The sequence below is a fragment of the Pristiophorus japonicus genome, unplaced genomic scaffold, assembly GCF_044704955.1.
Source record: "Pristiophorus japonicus isolate sPriJap1 unplaced genomic scaffold, sPriJap1.hap1 HAP1_SCAFFOLD_130, whole genome shotgun sequence".
In the NCBI taxonomy this organism is placed as follows: domain Eukaryota; kingdom Metazoa; phylum Chordata; class Chondrichthyes; family Pristiophoridae; genus Pristiophorus; species Pristiophorus japonicus.
Window position 1 is genome coordinate 1,108,114 of NW_027250967.1, and position 15,243 is coordinate 1,123,356.

The window sequence follows — 15,243 nt, forward strand, 5'->3', positions numbered from 1 at the left end:
AGTAAAGACCCAGTCTACTCAATCTATCATCATAAGGTAACCCCCTCATCTCCGGAATCAGCCGAGTGAATCGTCTCGGTACCCCCTCCAAAGCTAGTATATCCTTCCTTAAGTAAGGTGACCAAAACTGCATGCAGTACTCCAGGTGCGGCCTCACCAATACCCTATACAGTTGCAGCAGGACCTCCCTGCTTTTGTACTCCATGCCTCTTGCAATGAAGGCCAACATTCCATTCGCCTTCCTGATTACCTTTTGCACCTACAAACTAACTTTTTGGGATTCATGCACAAGGACCGCCAGGTCCCTCTGCACCACAGCATGTTGCAATTTCTCCCCATTCAAATAATATTCCCTTTTACTGTTTTTTTCCCAAGGTGGATGACTTCACACTTTCCGACATTGTATTCCATCTGCCAAATCTTAGCCCATTCATTTAACCTATCTAAATCTCGTTGCAGCCTCTCTGTGTCCTCTACACAACCTGCTTTCCCAGTAATCTTTGTGTCATCTGCAAATCTTGTTGCACTGCACTCTTTCCCCTCTTCCAGGTCATCTGTGTATATTGTAAACAGTTGTGGTCCCAGCACCGATCCCTGTGGCACACCACTAATCACCGATTTCCAACCTGAAAGGGGCCCATTTATCCCATCTCTCTGCTTTCTGTTAGCCAGCCAATTCTCGATCTATGCTAATATATTTCCACTGACTCCGCGGACCTTTATCTTCTGCAGTAACCTTTTGTGTGGTACCTTATCGAATGCCTTTTGAAAATCTAAATACACCACATCCATCGGTACACCTCTATCCAACATGCTCGTTATATCCTCAAAAAATTCCAGTAAATTAGTTAAACATGATTTCCCCTTCATGAATCCATGCTGCGTCTGCTTGATTGCATTATTCCTATCTTGATGTCCCGCTATTTCTTCCTTCATGATAGTTTCAAGCATTTTCCCTACTACAGATGTTAAACTAACCAGCCTATAGTTACCTGCCTTTTGTCTGCCGCCTTTTTTAAACAGAGGCGTTACATTAGCTGCTTTCCAATCCGCTGGTACCTCCCCAGAGTCCAGAGAATTTTGGTGGATTATAACGAATGCATCTGCTATAACTTCCACCATCTATTTTACTACCTTGGCATTTCATCAGGACCAGGGGACTTGTCTACCTTCAGTCCCATTAGCCTGTCCAGCACTACCCCCCTCGTGATAGTGATTGTTTCAAGGTCCTTTCTTCCCACATTCCTGTGACCAGCAATTTCTGGCATGGTTTCTGTGTCTTCCATTGTGAAGACCGAAGCAAAATAATTGTTTAAGGTCTCAGCCATTTCCACATTTCCCATTATTAAATCCCCCTTCTCATCTTCTAAGGGACCAACATTTACTTTAGTCACTCTTTTCCGTTTTATATATCAGTAAAAGCTTTAACTATTGCTTTTTATGCTTTGCACAAGTTTACCTTCGTAATCTATCTTTCCTTTGTTTATTGCTTGCTTTGTCATTCTTTGCTGTCGTTTAAAAGTTTCCCATTCTTCTATTTTCCCACTAACCTTGGCCACCTTATACGCATTGGTTTTTAATTTGATACTCTCCTTTATTTCCTTGGTTATCCACGGCTGGTTATCCCTTCTCTTACCGCCCTTCTTTTTCACTGGAATATATTTTTATTGAGCACTGTGAAAGAGCTCCTTAAAAGTCCTCCACTGTTCCTCAATTGTGCCACCATTTAGTCTGTGTTTCCAGTCTACTTCAGCCAACTCTGCCCTCATCCCACTGTAGTCCCCTTTGTTTAAGCATAATATGCTCGTTTGAGACACTACTTCCTCACCCTCAATCTGTATGACAAATTCAAGCATATTGTGATCACTCATTCCGAGAGGATCTTTTACGAGCTTCAATCATTCATTTTCTCTTTCCATGTGATGAACTTTTATCCCTATCTCGTTTACACAATGTATTTTAGGAGAATGGTTTAAAATTTTAAGTGCTTATTGTCATGTATTCAACCAACATTGTAACGCATATATAATCTGACCTCAGTTGTACACTGTGAGAAAAATGACCACTAGGAGGTGAACTTGTGGGAGATACTCCTAACCTGGACCTTCAGGTATAAAAGGGGAAGCTCCACCCACTTTCATCACTTGAGTGCAAAGGAACAAAGGACAGGCCACAGACTGACCTTCTATCAAGCATGGGCCTCGTGTGCATTTATACTGTAGAGTACGGATGTATCAATGGCGACAAGAAATTGGGATTTTAACCACGTGAGCATGGCCGCTAGCAGAATAGACGAGAGATACTGTGTTAAGTAATGGTTGGGACAGAGAATCAACATTGTTGAAGCAGAACACAGTTCTCCAGGCAGACAAGGGCAATCGGGCATGCCCCAACATGTAGTCGAACCCAGAGGGGGAGTTCGACAGAGATAATGGCAAGCTGAACGGCGATTCACGCCATTGCAAGGGACAATGTGGCCAGTAATGGGACCATCAACACTTGCTAATGGCACACTCAAGGATAGTCACACGTGTTGTCAGGGACGATTAACTAGCAAGGGACCTTTTGTTTCCAACAACAGCTCATGTTGGAGGCATGGAGGCACAAACTCAGCCGGAATTTGCAGAAATGAGCAAAATGCCTACAGAAATTGCAGATATGAACGCTGGGGGAAATCGCTGGAAGCTGAAGTTCAGTGAGTTCATGTGGAGCACGTATACAGTTCATACACCAGGACGCCACCGATAATGATGAAAGTGCTCCTCAGTGGCATCCCAGTATCAATGGAGCAAGACACGGGGGCTAGCCAGTCCCTGATGTGTATCAAATAGTTTGAAAAGTTGTGGGCGTCCAAGGCCAGTAGGGCCAAAATTATCACCGATTGACGCACGACTATGGAAATACACCAAGGAGATCATTCCGGTGCTTGGCAGCACCACGGTCATCGTGACCCACAAAGATTCGGAGAACAGGTTGCCACTCTGGGTTGTCACGGGGGACGGTCCCGCACTACTGGGGAGGAGTTGGCTTGCTGTCGTGAACTGGAAATGGGGCAATGTCAATGCTATTTCCTCTGTGGAGCAAGTATCATGCTCACAGATCCTGCACAAGTTTGACTCATTATTTCAACCCGGCATTGGCACTTTCATGGGGGCCAAGGTGGTGATTCACATAAACCCGGAAGCCAGGCCAGGACACCACAAGGCCAGAGCGGTGCCATACGTGATGCGGGAAAAGATAGAAGGTGAATTGAACCGCCTGCTGAGGGAAGGTATCATTTTGCCAGTCGAATTCAGTGACTGGCCGAGCCCGATTGTACCGGTGTTCAAAGCGGATGGGTCAGTCAGGATATATGGTGATTACAAGGCCTCCATCAATCGGGTGTCACTCCAAGACCAGTACCCGCTACCGAGAGCGGAGGACCTCTTTGCGATGCTATCCGGTGGCAAACTTTTTTCAAAATTGGACGTGACCTCAGCTTACATGACCCAGGAGCTGGCGAGAGAGTTGAAGAAGCTGACCACCATCACGACACACAAGGGGTTGTTTGAGTACAAGAGATGTCCATTCGGGATTCGCTCAGCCACCGTGATCTTCCAACGAAATATGGAAAGCCTCCTCAAGTCGATTCCAGGGACGGTGGTTTTTCAGGATTACATCCTCATCACGGGTTACGAGACTGAAGAACACCTCCACAACCTGGAGGAGGTGCTACGCAGACTGGACCGGGTAGGGCTGCGACAGGGAAAGGCGAAGTGCATCTTCCTAGCTCCAGAGGTAGAATTCCTGGGGATGAGGGTAGGAGTAGACGGGATGAGCCCTACTGCGTCCAAGACGGAAGCGATCCAGAGAGCACCCAGACCCCGTAACACGACGGAGCTGCGTTTGTTCCTGGGGCTCCCGAACTATTTGGTAACTTTCTTCCCAAATTGAGCACGCTGCTAGAGCCGCTACACGTGCTCCGAAGCAAAGGTCGCGAATGGGTCTGGGGGGACAGCCAGGAAAGGGCTTTTAATAGAGCACACAATTTGTTATGTTCCAACAATCTGTTAACGCGATATGACCCATGTAAGAAACTTGTGTTAACGTGCGATGCGTCGTCCTATGGTGTCGGGTGTGTGTTGCAGCATGTCAATGCAAAGGGTCAGTTACAGCCGGTAGCTTATGCCTCCAGAGGTCTGTCCCAGGCAGAAAGGGGCTACGGGATGATAGAAAAGGAGGCGCTTGCATGTGTATATTCGGTAAAGAAAATGCACCAGTACCTGTTTGGCAGGAAATTTGAGCTGGAGACGGATCACAAACCCCTAACATCCCTTTTGGCCGACAACAAGGCCATAAATGCAAACGCATCGGTCCGCATACAGAGGTGGGCACTCACGTTAGCCACCTATGACTACACAATTCGGCACAGACCGGGCACTGAAAACTGCGCCGATGCACTCAGTAGGCTCCCACTAGACACCACTGAGGGGGCTACCAAGCATGCCGCTGAGATGGTCATGGCTGTTGAAGCTTTCGCAAGTGAAGGCTCACCTGTGACATCCGGTCAGATTAAAGTCTGGACAAATAGAGACCCGCTATTGTCTCTAGTCAAGAAATGTGTCCAGAATGGGGTCTGGGCAGCCAGGTCCAGGGCATGCCCTGAGGAATTTAAACCATTTCACAGGGGCAGGGATGAACTCTCGATTCAGGCCGATTGCCTACTGTGGGGAAACTGTGTAGTCATGCCCCAGATGGGCAGAGAGGTGTTCATCAGAGAATTCCACAATGAGCATCCGGGCATTGTCATGATGAAGGCAATTGCCAGGTCACACGTTTGGTGGCCAGGGATAGATGCAGATCTGGAAGTTTGTGTTCGCAGGTGCAACACGTGTGCCCAGCTGGGCAATGCGCCCGGGGAAGCCCCCCATAGCCCCTGGCCATGGCCCGCCAAGCCTTGGTCACGCATCCATGATGACTACGCAGGTCATTTCATCGGAAAAATGTTTTTGGTTGTAGTAGACGCCCACTCCAAATGGATCGAGTGTGACATTTTAAATTCAAGCACATCGTCTGCCACGGCAGAAAGTCTACGGGCAATGTTCGCCGCCCACGGTCTACCGGTCATCTTGGTCAGCGACAATGGCCCGTGCTTCACAAGCACTAAATTCCAGGACTTCATGGCAGGCAATGGAATTAACCATGTCAGAAAGGCACCGTTCAAGCCAGCCTCAAACGGCCAGGCAGATCGAAAAGTGCAGATAATCAAACAGGGGATGCTCAGAATCCAAGGGGATTCCCTACAAAGCCACTTATCACGCCTCCTGTTGGCCAATAGATCTCGACCACACTCGCTCACAGGGGTTCCACCCGCAGGGCTGCGAATGATAAGGACGCTCAAAACCTGTTATCTCTTATACACCCCACCATGAAAGAAATTGTTGAGAGCAGGCGCCAATCACAATATAACTACCATGACAGGAATGCGAGGGCACGATATATTGGTGTAAACGACCCTGTTGTTGTCCACAACTACACTGCAGGGCCGAAATGACTCGCAGGCACTGTGATTGCCAAAGAGGGCAATAGGATTCTGGTAGTTAAACTTACCAATGGACAAATCTGCCGCAAACACGTGGATCAAACAAAAAGGAGGTTCAGCAACCCCATAGAAGAAGCAGAGGAAAAACATGATATAGAGTTCACTCTAGCACAGGTGACCGAACACCGAAACCAAAGGGAGGAGAGCCCAGTCACTGTGGGCAGTCCGGATAGGCCTGAGGCACCGCAAACAGCAGACACACAGGCCAGCGCCCAACAACTGGAGCCCCAACTCAGGCGCTCTACAAGAGAGCGTAAACCACCAGAGAGACTCAACCTATGATCCCAAAAAGACTTTGGGGTCATGTATTCAACCAGCATTGTAACCCATTTTTAAATTCAAAACCTGATAAAATTGACGACATGCAGCCAATGTGCAAAAGTAAGAATTCTTTTAATCACCGTTAATTAGCCGATAACCTTCTTCAGAATGAAATAATTAATAATATAATTACTGAGGAACAGTGGTATCTTCAATCATTCATTTTCTCTTTACATGTGATGAGGTTTTACCCTATCTCATTAACACGCTGTATGAGAATGGTTTATAATTGTAAGTGTTTATGACTCAGTTGTAAAACCATTGATTGTGTGTGTGTCTATGCTTGATAGGAGGAGCACTTGAGACCGAAGTTCCAGTTCTACATATGTATCAACAGATTCAATTTCCACCAGTTTCTTTAAACCCAATAACATAATTTATTTCTAATGGGCTGGATGGAGGAACATGATCCATGAAATTTTTTTTTATCGTTTTACTTGAACTGAATGCTCATAAAATATTGGAGTGGGAACTAATTGGATAACAGCACTGCTGGCAACATTTGCGGAATAGATTCATGCAGCCAAAACGCACAATGACAACCTGGGACTGTGCGACACCAAATACTCGGGGAAAAACAGTTAAATACTACATCCCTGGGTGGGCTCGAACCACCAACCTTTCGGTTAACAGCCTAACGCGCTAACCCATTGCGCCACAGAGACTGATGGAAGTATAAGGTTCAAGGCATCCCAAACCAGGGTGTCAGACAGTAAAAGCTTCAGATTGCTCTGACCGGGATGGAACTTGTCCACTCTCAGTGGTCCGTTTCACAAATAAATGGAGGGACATTCATTGTGGATGCGTGGAAACAGTCTGGTCCCGCACACTGCAGACACTTCCATGTCACCGCCAACCAGCTCTCCCGCAACCGGTGTGATCTACCTTCCAGCCTTCCGGTGCCTTGTCTGTGACAAAGTATTCTGATTGTCCCGAAGCCAGTGTTAGGTTTGAATTCCTTTTCAGCTCCTGACTGCGGATATTCCTGTGATTAAACGGGAACTAAATGTTTACAGGGACAGTTGGATTCACCGTTTCTTTGCTTGGTGAAATTTCAAAGATTGAAAGCGACGCACATCAACCCCAAACGTCCCGTGAGATGGAAGCCCAGTTGCTGTTTCAAGCTTGAATGCAGGTACAAGCAGAACTTATTCAAAGAAAGTCCAAGTCTCTGAGACGCCTGATTATTTGCACCAAACTCTTTGCAAAGAGTTGAGGTTCATGTTTGGTGATCTGGGCACATCTTTCCCCAAACTACAACACTTCAAACATAACTCAATTGCTGTAAAGCGCCTTGGGGCATCATGAGTTCCTGAAAGGCGCTGCAGATATGCAAGTCCTTCTTTGCAAAAGTTCAATGCAATTTCAAAATATGCGAGCAATATCAGGGCTCCTCTGGGACCCCTCGTAAATTTCAATGAACAACTCCAAAGGGAAATCACAGCCCGAGACCAACGAGCCAACTGTTTGACAAACGTGAAGATAAGGTGTAACCATGATCAAAGCATTTTTTTGTGTGTCGCTATTCAGAACATAAGAACTTAAGAACTAGGAGCAGGAGTAGGCCATATGGCCCCTCGAGCCTGCTCCGCCATTTAATATGATCATGGCTGATCCGATCATGGACTCATGTCCACATCCCTGCCCGTTCCCCATAAGCCTTATTCCCTTATCAGTGAAGAAGCTATCTCTGTCTTAAATTTATTTAATGTCGTGGCTTTCTCAGCTCTCTGAGGCAGTGAGTTTGACAGATTTACAACCCTCTGAGAGAAGAAATTCCTCCTCATCACAGATTTAAATGGGCGGCCCCTTATTCTGAGATTATGCCCCCTAGTTCTAGTCTCCCCTATCAGTGGAACCATCCTCTCTGCATCCACCTTATCAAGCTCCGTCATTACCTTATACGTTTCGATAAGATCACCTCTCATTCTTCTGAATTCCAATGAGTAGAGGCCCAACCTACTCAACCTTTTCTCATAAGTCGACCGCTCATCTCCAGAGTCAACCCAGTGAACCTTCTCTGAACTGCCTCCAAAGCAAGTATATCCTTTAGTAAATATTGTAAGTGTTTGTGATCCTCGCCCAATTGCCAGACGGACGGTTTGAATCGCCCCCACCTTACGAAAGTTCTAGATCCGGGAATTATTATTCAGAGTGTAAATTAAATGAGTCATGGAAAGGGATGCTTCCGTGATAAATCGTAGTATATTTATTTGGTCTAACATACACTGTCAAAAACATGCACTGCTAAACAAAATCACTGTCTCTGTGGAGAATAAAATCCCGGTTACAAACAATACACATACAGTACAGAAATGAACCTAGTAACACGCAGTAATTCCCTGGTGGATTCTAACCCCACCCCTACCAATGAATTACCCTTCCCAGAATAGCCCTGAAAAGCTTCACTTCTGAGAAAACCCTGAGCCCTTACCCAGCTGGCCTGGGATATCTGGTTACTGGCTTGGGACACTCGCGGCCATGTTCACCACCACACGCAGCCCGTTTCCTTGCTCAGCTCAGCTGTGGGAAGTCACTGCCTGGTCTTCAGTCTCGGTGGCTTCTTCTGCAGTACTGCGGCCCCTTCCTCTGGTACATCGATCGGTGGAGCGAGAGCGAGAGGGAGAGGGGGCTCTCTCTAGACACAAGCTTGAACCTGCAAGCTCCAAGCTTCACACCAAGCTCCAAGCTAAAAATAAAGTGGAAAGGACCCTGTCTTTCTGGGAGTCTTGCTACCCCTATCTTTCCCGCCAATCTTTAAAACCCCTTTGTTTCTAATCACGGGTACTTAGTCAGTGATGGGCCATCCCACCCATGCATTGGGCTGATGGCCCTTAGTCTGGGCATCTCTCTGAGCCTTTGTGTTGGGAAAGACCCAGCTCCTCCTTGGCTGGCCAGGCTGGTGGGTTCATTGTTCTGTGTCTCCTTCTGAGATGGAGGTGAGAAGTGCTTTACAAATTAGAGTGGCTTTGTCAGTGGCCCCCCTTCCTGGCTGACAGCTCTTTTGTCAATGGATGACTGACATGTCTTTTGTCCCAGCTAACTGCCATGCGGTCTCTGGAGTTTTAACAAAACCAGCTTTTTTACATATCTGCGCAGGGTGTCCCCAGCACAGGGAAAATAGCCTCAGAAAAATAAAATCCACAAAATATTCTCGACTGAGTCCATTCTTTAAACAGAAACTTTGTGACCTCTTCATTCTGCTCTGCTAATTATCGATCTTGCCACGTAAAAAGTGCATTGGCATTGCAATGCATTAATGTAAAATTAATGAAAAGAAAATGCAACGTTTTGTCGAGCGCAAAACATGCAGTGCCTGCATTTCAAAAATAATTGCTTTTATTCATCCTGCGGAATGCATATTGCACAGATAATCTGAGCACACATTGTGCAGGCAAAGGCAGCATTCGACAACAAAGTGATTTGTCCTCCGCTGATTTGTAGCAGATAACTGACGGTTGAGCACACAATTTGACAACTAGACTTGTAGATCAAGCATCAATGAAAAAGGCAACAAAACTGCCCACCAGCACCAGGTGTCTTTCACGTGTTTGTCCCAAATTTTCAGCAGTTGGGACAACAAGAATTTAGGTTTCACTGAGATTTGAACTCAGATCGCTAGATTTAAAGTCAAGAGGGCTCACCATTACACGATGGAACCAACTATTCCAAAACATTTGCAACATACTTCGTCACAGACAAGGCACTGGAAGGCTGGAAGGTCGATCACACCGATTGTGGGAGAGCTGGTTGGTGGTGACATGGAAGTGTCTGCAGTGTGCGGGACCAGACTGCTTCCACACATCCACAATGAATGTCCCACCCTTTACTTGGGAAAAGTACAACTGAGAGTGGATAAGTTCCACCCCGGTCGGAGCAATCTGAAGCTGTAACTGACTGACACCCTGGTTTTGCATGTCTTGCAGTGTGTATCTGTGGCGCAATGGTTTAGTGCATTCGGCTGGTAACTGAAAGGTGGGTAATCCAAACCCATCTCCGGGCGAAGCCTTTTAATGTTTTTCCCCGAGGATTCGGTGCCGCACAGTTCCGGGTTGTCATTGTGCATTTTGGCTTCACGAATATATTCCGCAAACATTGCAAGCTTTGCTGTTATCCAGTGAGTTCCCACTCCAATACTTTTATGAACATTCAGCACAAGTAAAACGATAACAATTTTTTACATGGATCAAGTTCCTCCATCCAGTCCAATCAAAATAAATTATGTTATTGGGGTTAAAGGAACTGGTGAAAATTGATTCTATTGATGCATATATCGAACTGGAACTTCGGTCTCAAGTGCTCCTCCTATCAAGAATAGACACACACACAATCAATGGTTTTACAACTGAGTCATAAACACTTACAATTTCTCATACAGCATGTAAATGAGATAGGGATAAAAATGCATCACATGTAAAGAGAAAATGAATGATTAAAGATACTACTGTCCCTCAGTAACTATATTATTATTTATTTCATCCTGAAAAAGGTTATCGGTTATTTAACGGTGATTAAATGAATTCTTATTTTTTCATATTAGCTGCATGTCGTCAATTTTAAAAGGTTTTCAATTGAAAAAATCTGTTACAGAAGTTACCGCCCTGACCTGGAATCGAAGCTGTGTTTCGGTGGCAGAAGGAGTGGTTTTACCCAATCATTTAATGGTGATTTCAAAGAATCACGTGAAGTTAAATTCAGATCAAGGTTACGATGTGTTTCGGTGTGAAACAAGTGGATTGAAAAGGACAATAATGACACCAAGCATTACGATGCAGCAATGCAGCAATGCAGCGTTCCCTGGTGGTCCAGTGATTAGGATTCGGCGCTCTCACCACCGCGGCCCTGGGTCGATTTCCGGCCAGGGAAATTACACTTCCATCAAAATTAAAACCTTAGAAGAAAGAGTTACATGTATCTCATGTGGAAAAAAAGATTCATTGATTTAAACATAATTAATTAATCCATTGTAGAACTTCAATCATTTAATTTGCCCTGAGTATAAGAGGAGAAGTATTGACAGCTGTCAGTGAGGGACAGAAGTTGTTTACGGTGAGCCAACACATTGCCGATCAGCACAGAAGGCATTCACTGGTCAGATGCCCTCTGCTGTACTTCTGGTCAGAGCGGTTTCCGCAGTGGAGCCGTTATCACATTTGCTTTCCACGTGAAAGGATCCCGTGCAGGAAGATTATGTTTAAACTGGCTGTGGATGAACAGTCATGGGCGAGTTTATTCTCCTGTCAAAAGAGCGACATTGGCTTCTCCCTTATTCTTTAATTGCTCTTTATTTCACTTCACTAAATAGATATATTTGAGTGAGAGAAATTGTTCCAGAGTGTCGCACACTTCATCTTTTGTTCCCTTTTAAACACATAAAATGAGGCCGGGGGAATAAATCCAGAAAACAAAGCCGAGGGATATAGACAAGAGGAAGAGAGAAGGGGAAATACTGCCTCTACCCAGACCTAATGCAGAAACTCCTCTGCTGCGCTCGGGGTGGCCACCCGCAGCCTGGATGCACTAACGTCCCAACAGTTCATCGACTGTCGGAGTGGGACCGTGCGGCGCTTCAGAAGACAGGTCGAAAAAGCAAAGTCACTGATTTAGTCCCATGTGCTTCTCTGACTGACACCGGGGAAACGGTGAGACAGATTTTGGAGCATAGGTCTAGTTATTGTGAAACAGCAAAGAAAATATTACGTCTGGAATTAAATTATTTAATGTGTATCCTGCTCGTTTAGTGGTTAGGCATTCACAGAGGGAGCCCGAGTTCGGAAAGTAACTTTTTAATTCAAACTTTTTTCAAATAATTACATGCAATTAATTAAACTCTGAGGGAGGCGGGGTGATTAAAACATCACCGATCAGAAAGGAATTGTCCGCGGGAAGCCTCCAACCGGAATTTTTGGGCCAATATTCCCACCCGGATTGTTTTGCAGACTTACAGTCAATATTCCAATAACTGAACTGTAATAATTTCAGGAGCTTTCATCATAGATGATATTTTACACCCTATCTGACTGAACACACTCTGAATTTTTGAAATTGGTTTCAAATGTTCATTGCTCAGAAGTCAAGGAACGTGGGGTACTTTTTTCAATTTATTTCACAGCAAATATATTCTAAAATGATGATTCTACCCGGGCTCAAACCTGGGCCGTTTCGTGTGTGAGAGGAACGTGATAACCACTACACCACAGAAACCACTGCTGAACTTAGTGCCCAGAGAGAAGTGTTAAGCCAGAAGGTGTAATTCTGAATCCCTTTCTGTGAAAAAATCTTTTCACAAACATTTCTCTGACCGAAGCTGCACAAGTCAAAAATGTTCTTTTCAAAGTCGTCAAACTCCCAAATTAACGCACCCACCGAATCTTCTGGATCAGAAAGCTCTAGTTGTGCCGACTCAATCCATAAATCTGACTTTACTCACCCTGTATTTTAGGAGATTGGTTTAAAATGTTCATTGCTCATAAGACACGGAACCTGGGGCTACTTTTGTTCAATGTATTTCACAGCAAATATATTCTAAAATAAAGCACGCGCCCAGGCTCAAACCAGGGACATTTCATGTGGGAGGTGAACATGATAACGGCTACACTACGTAAACCTTTCCTTAACCCAGCCCCCGGTTCGTCATTTGTACCACAATTTAACCCAATGAGATCGGGATAAAAGTTCCTCACATGCTCATGGCAAAAAAAATGGTAAAAGATTTACAAAATAATTTATGTATTAATTAATGATGTTCAAGTCAATGATTCTTATTTTTTATACATGATTTGCATATAGGTCTGCAAAATAAATGAACTCTTTTTTTTATAAGGTTTTGAATTAAAAGTACAACTTCCCAGGGTGGGAATTGAATCCAGGACACAACGTTAAGAGTATTGAATCCTTACCACTCGACAACCAGGGACCGATATACCGTTTTACTGCTGCATCATTATAGTTCATGACATTATTGTTATTTTCAGTTTACTTGATTCACACCGAAAAATATTGTAACTGTTGTGTATGCATGCCTGTTTACTGTGTGATATCTGTAACACTGCTATGCAACACTGAATTTACTCTTGCACTGTACACACCTTACCTACACCAGAGGATGCTGCTGCTTGAGACTGAAAGGTTACCTGCAACCCAGTATATCAAGGAGCTCACAGCTTGGTGTCCTCACTTGAGGAGCTTCAAATAAATGACTACAGGTCTCCACAGTTTAAGTATCATACCCTGCCTCGTGGAGTCATTACTAAAGGTGACTACATACACTACAGTAAACGCCACTTGAAATCACATTCAAATGATTCACTGAATCCACCCCTTGTACCAGCGCAACACAGGTTCGATTCTTGGTCAGGGAGATACTCTTTACAACACAGTTTTCAAACTAATAGCCCTATATAAATGTCAACATGCAGCTAATGTGAAAAAATGAATTCATTTAATCATGTTCAATGAACCGATAACTTTCTTTTGCAGAATTAAAGAAATGATAATATGGTTGCTGAGGGATAGTGGTACATAAGAACATAAGAACATAAAAATTAGGAACAGGAGTCGGCCATCTAGCCCCTCGAGCCTGCTCCGCCATTCAAAAAGGTCATGGCTGATCTGGCCGTGGACTCAGCTCCACTTATCCGCCCGCTCCTCATAACCCTTAATTCCCTTATTGGTTAAAAATCTATCTATCTGTGACTTGAATACATTCAATGCGCTAGCCTCAACTGCTTTCTTGGGCAGAGAATTCCACAGGTTCACAACCCTCTGGGAGAAGGAATTCCTTCTCAACTCGGTTTTAAATTGGCTCCCCTGCATTTTGAGGCTGTGCCCCCAAGTTCTCGTCTCCCCGACCAGTGGAAACAATCTCTCTGCCTCTATCTTGTCTATCCCTTTCATTATTTTAAATGTTTCTACAAGATCTCCCCCCACCCTTCTGAACTCCAACGAGTAAAGACCCAGTCTACTCAATCTATCATCATAAGGTAACCCACTCATCTCCGGAATCAGCCGAGTGAATTGTCTCTGTACCCCCTCCAAAGCTAGTATATCCTTCCTTAAGTAAGGTGACCAAAACTGCACGCAGTACTCCAGGTGCGGCCTCACCAATACCCTATACAGTTGCAGCAGGACCTCCTTGCTTTTGTAGTCCATGCCTCTCGCAATGAAGGCCAACATTCCATTCGCCTTCCTGATTACCTGTTGCATCTGCAAACTAACTTTTTGGGATTCATGCACAAGGATCCCCAGGTCCCTCTGCACCGCAGCATCTTGCAATTTCTCCCCATTCAAATAATATTCCCTTTTTACTGTTTTTTTTTCCCAAGGTGGATGACCTCACACTTTCCGACATTGTATTCCATCTGCCAAACCTTAGCCCATTCATTTAACCTATCTAAATCTCTTTGCAGCCTCTCTGTCCTTTACACAACCTGCTTTCCCACTAATCTTTGTGTCATCTGCAAATTTTGTTGCACGACACTCTGTCCCCTCTTCCAGGTCATCTATGTATATTGTAAACAGTTGTGGTCCCAGCACCGATCCCTGTGGCACACCACTAACCACCGATTTCCAACCCGAAAAGGGCCCATTTATCCCGACTCTTTGCTTTCTGTTAGCTAGCCAATTCTCTATCCATGCTAATACATTTCCACTGACTCCGCGTATCTTTATCTTCTGCAGTAACCTTTTGTGTGGTACCTTATCGAATGTCTTTTGAAAATCTAAATACATCACATCCATCGGTACACCTCTATCCAACATGCTCGTTATATCCTCAAAGAATTCCAATAAATTAGTTAAACATGATTTCCCCTTCTTGAATCCATGCTGCGTCTGCTTGATTGCACTATTCCTATCTTGATGTCCCACTATTTCTTCCTTCCGATAGTTTCAAGCATTTTCCCTACTACAGATGTTAAACTAACCAGCGAATAGTTATCTGCCTTTTGTCTGCTCCCTTTTTTAAACAGAGGCGTTGCATTAGCTGCTTTCCAATCCGCTGGTACCGCCGCAGAGTACAGAGAATTTTGGTAGATTATAACGAATGCATCTGCTATAACTTCCGCCATCTCTTTTAATACCCTGGCATTTCATCAGGACCAGGGACTTGTCTACCTTGAGTCCCATTAGCCTGTCCAGCACTACCCCCTAATGATAGTGATTGTTTCAAGGTCCTCTCTTCCCACATTCCTGTGACCAGCAATTTCTGGCATGGTTTCTGTGTCTTCCATTGTGAAGACCGAAGCAAAATAATTGTTTAAGGTCTCAGCCATTTCCACATTTAGATACATAGAAACATAGAAAATAGGTGCAGGAGTAGGCCATTCGGCCCTTCTAGCCTG

The 15,243-nt window shown here is 44.8% G+C and overlaps 1 non-coding gene across 1 annotated transcript; it reads right to left on the bottom strand.

Annotated features, from left to right (window-relative positions):
• Positions 1-6,493: 6,493 nt before the first annotated feature.
• Positions 6,494-6,567, bottom strand: trnan-guu (transfer RNA asparagine (anticodon GUU)). The gene has a single exon. It is a non-coding gene; the product is annotated as a tRNA-Asn (tRNA).
• Positions 6,568-15,243: the final 8,676 nt, after the last annotated feature.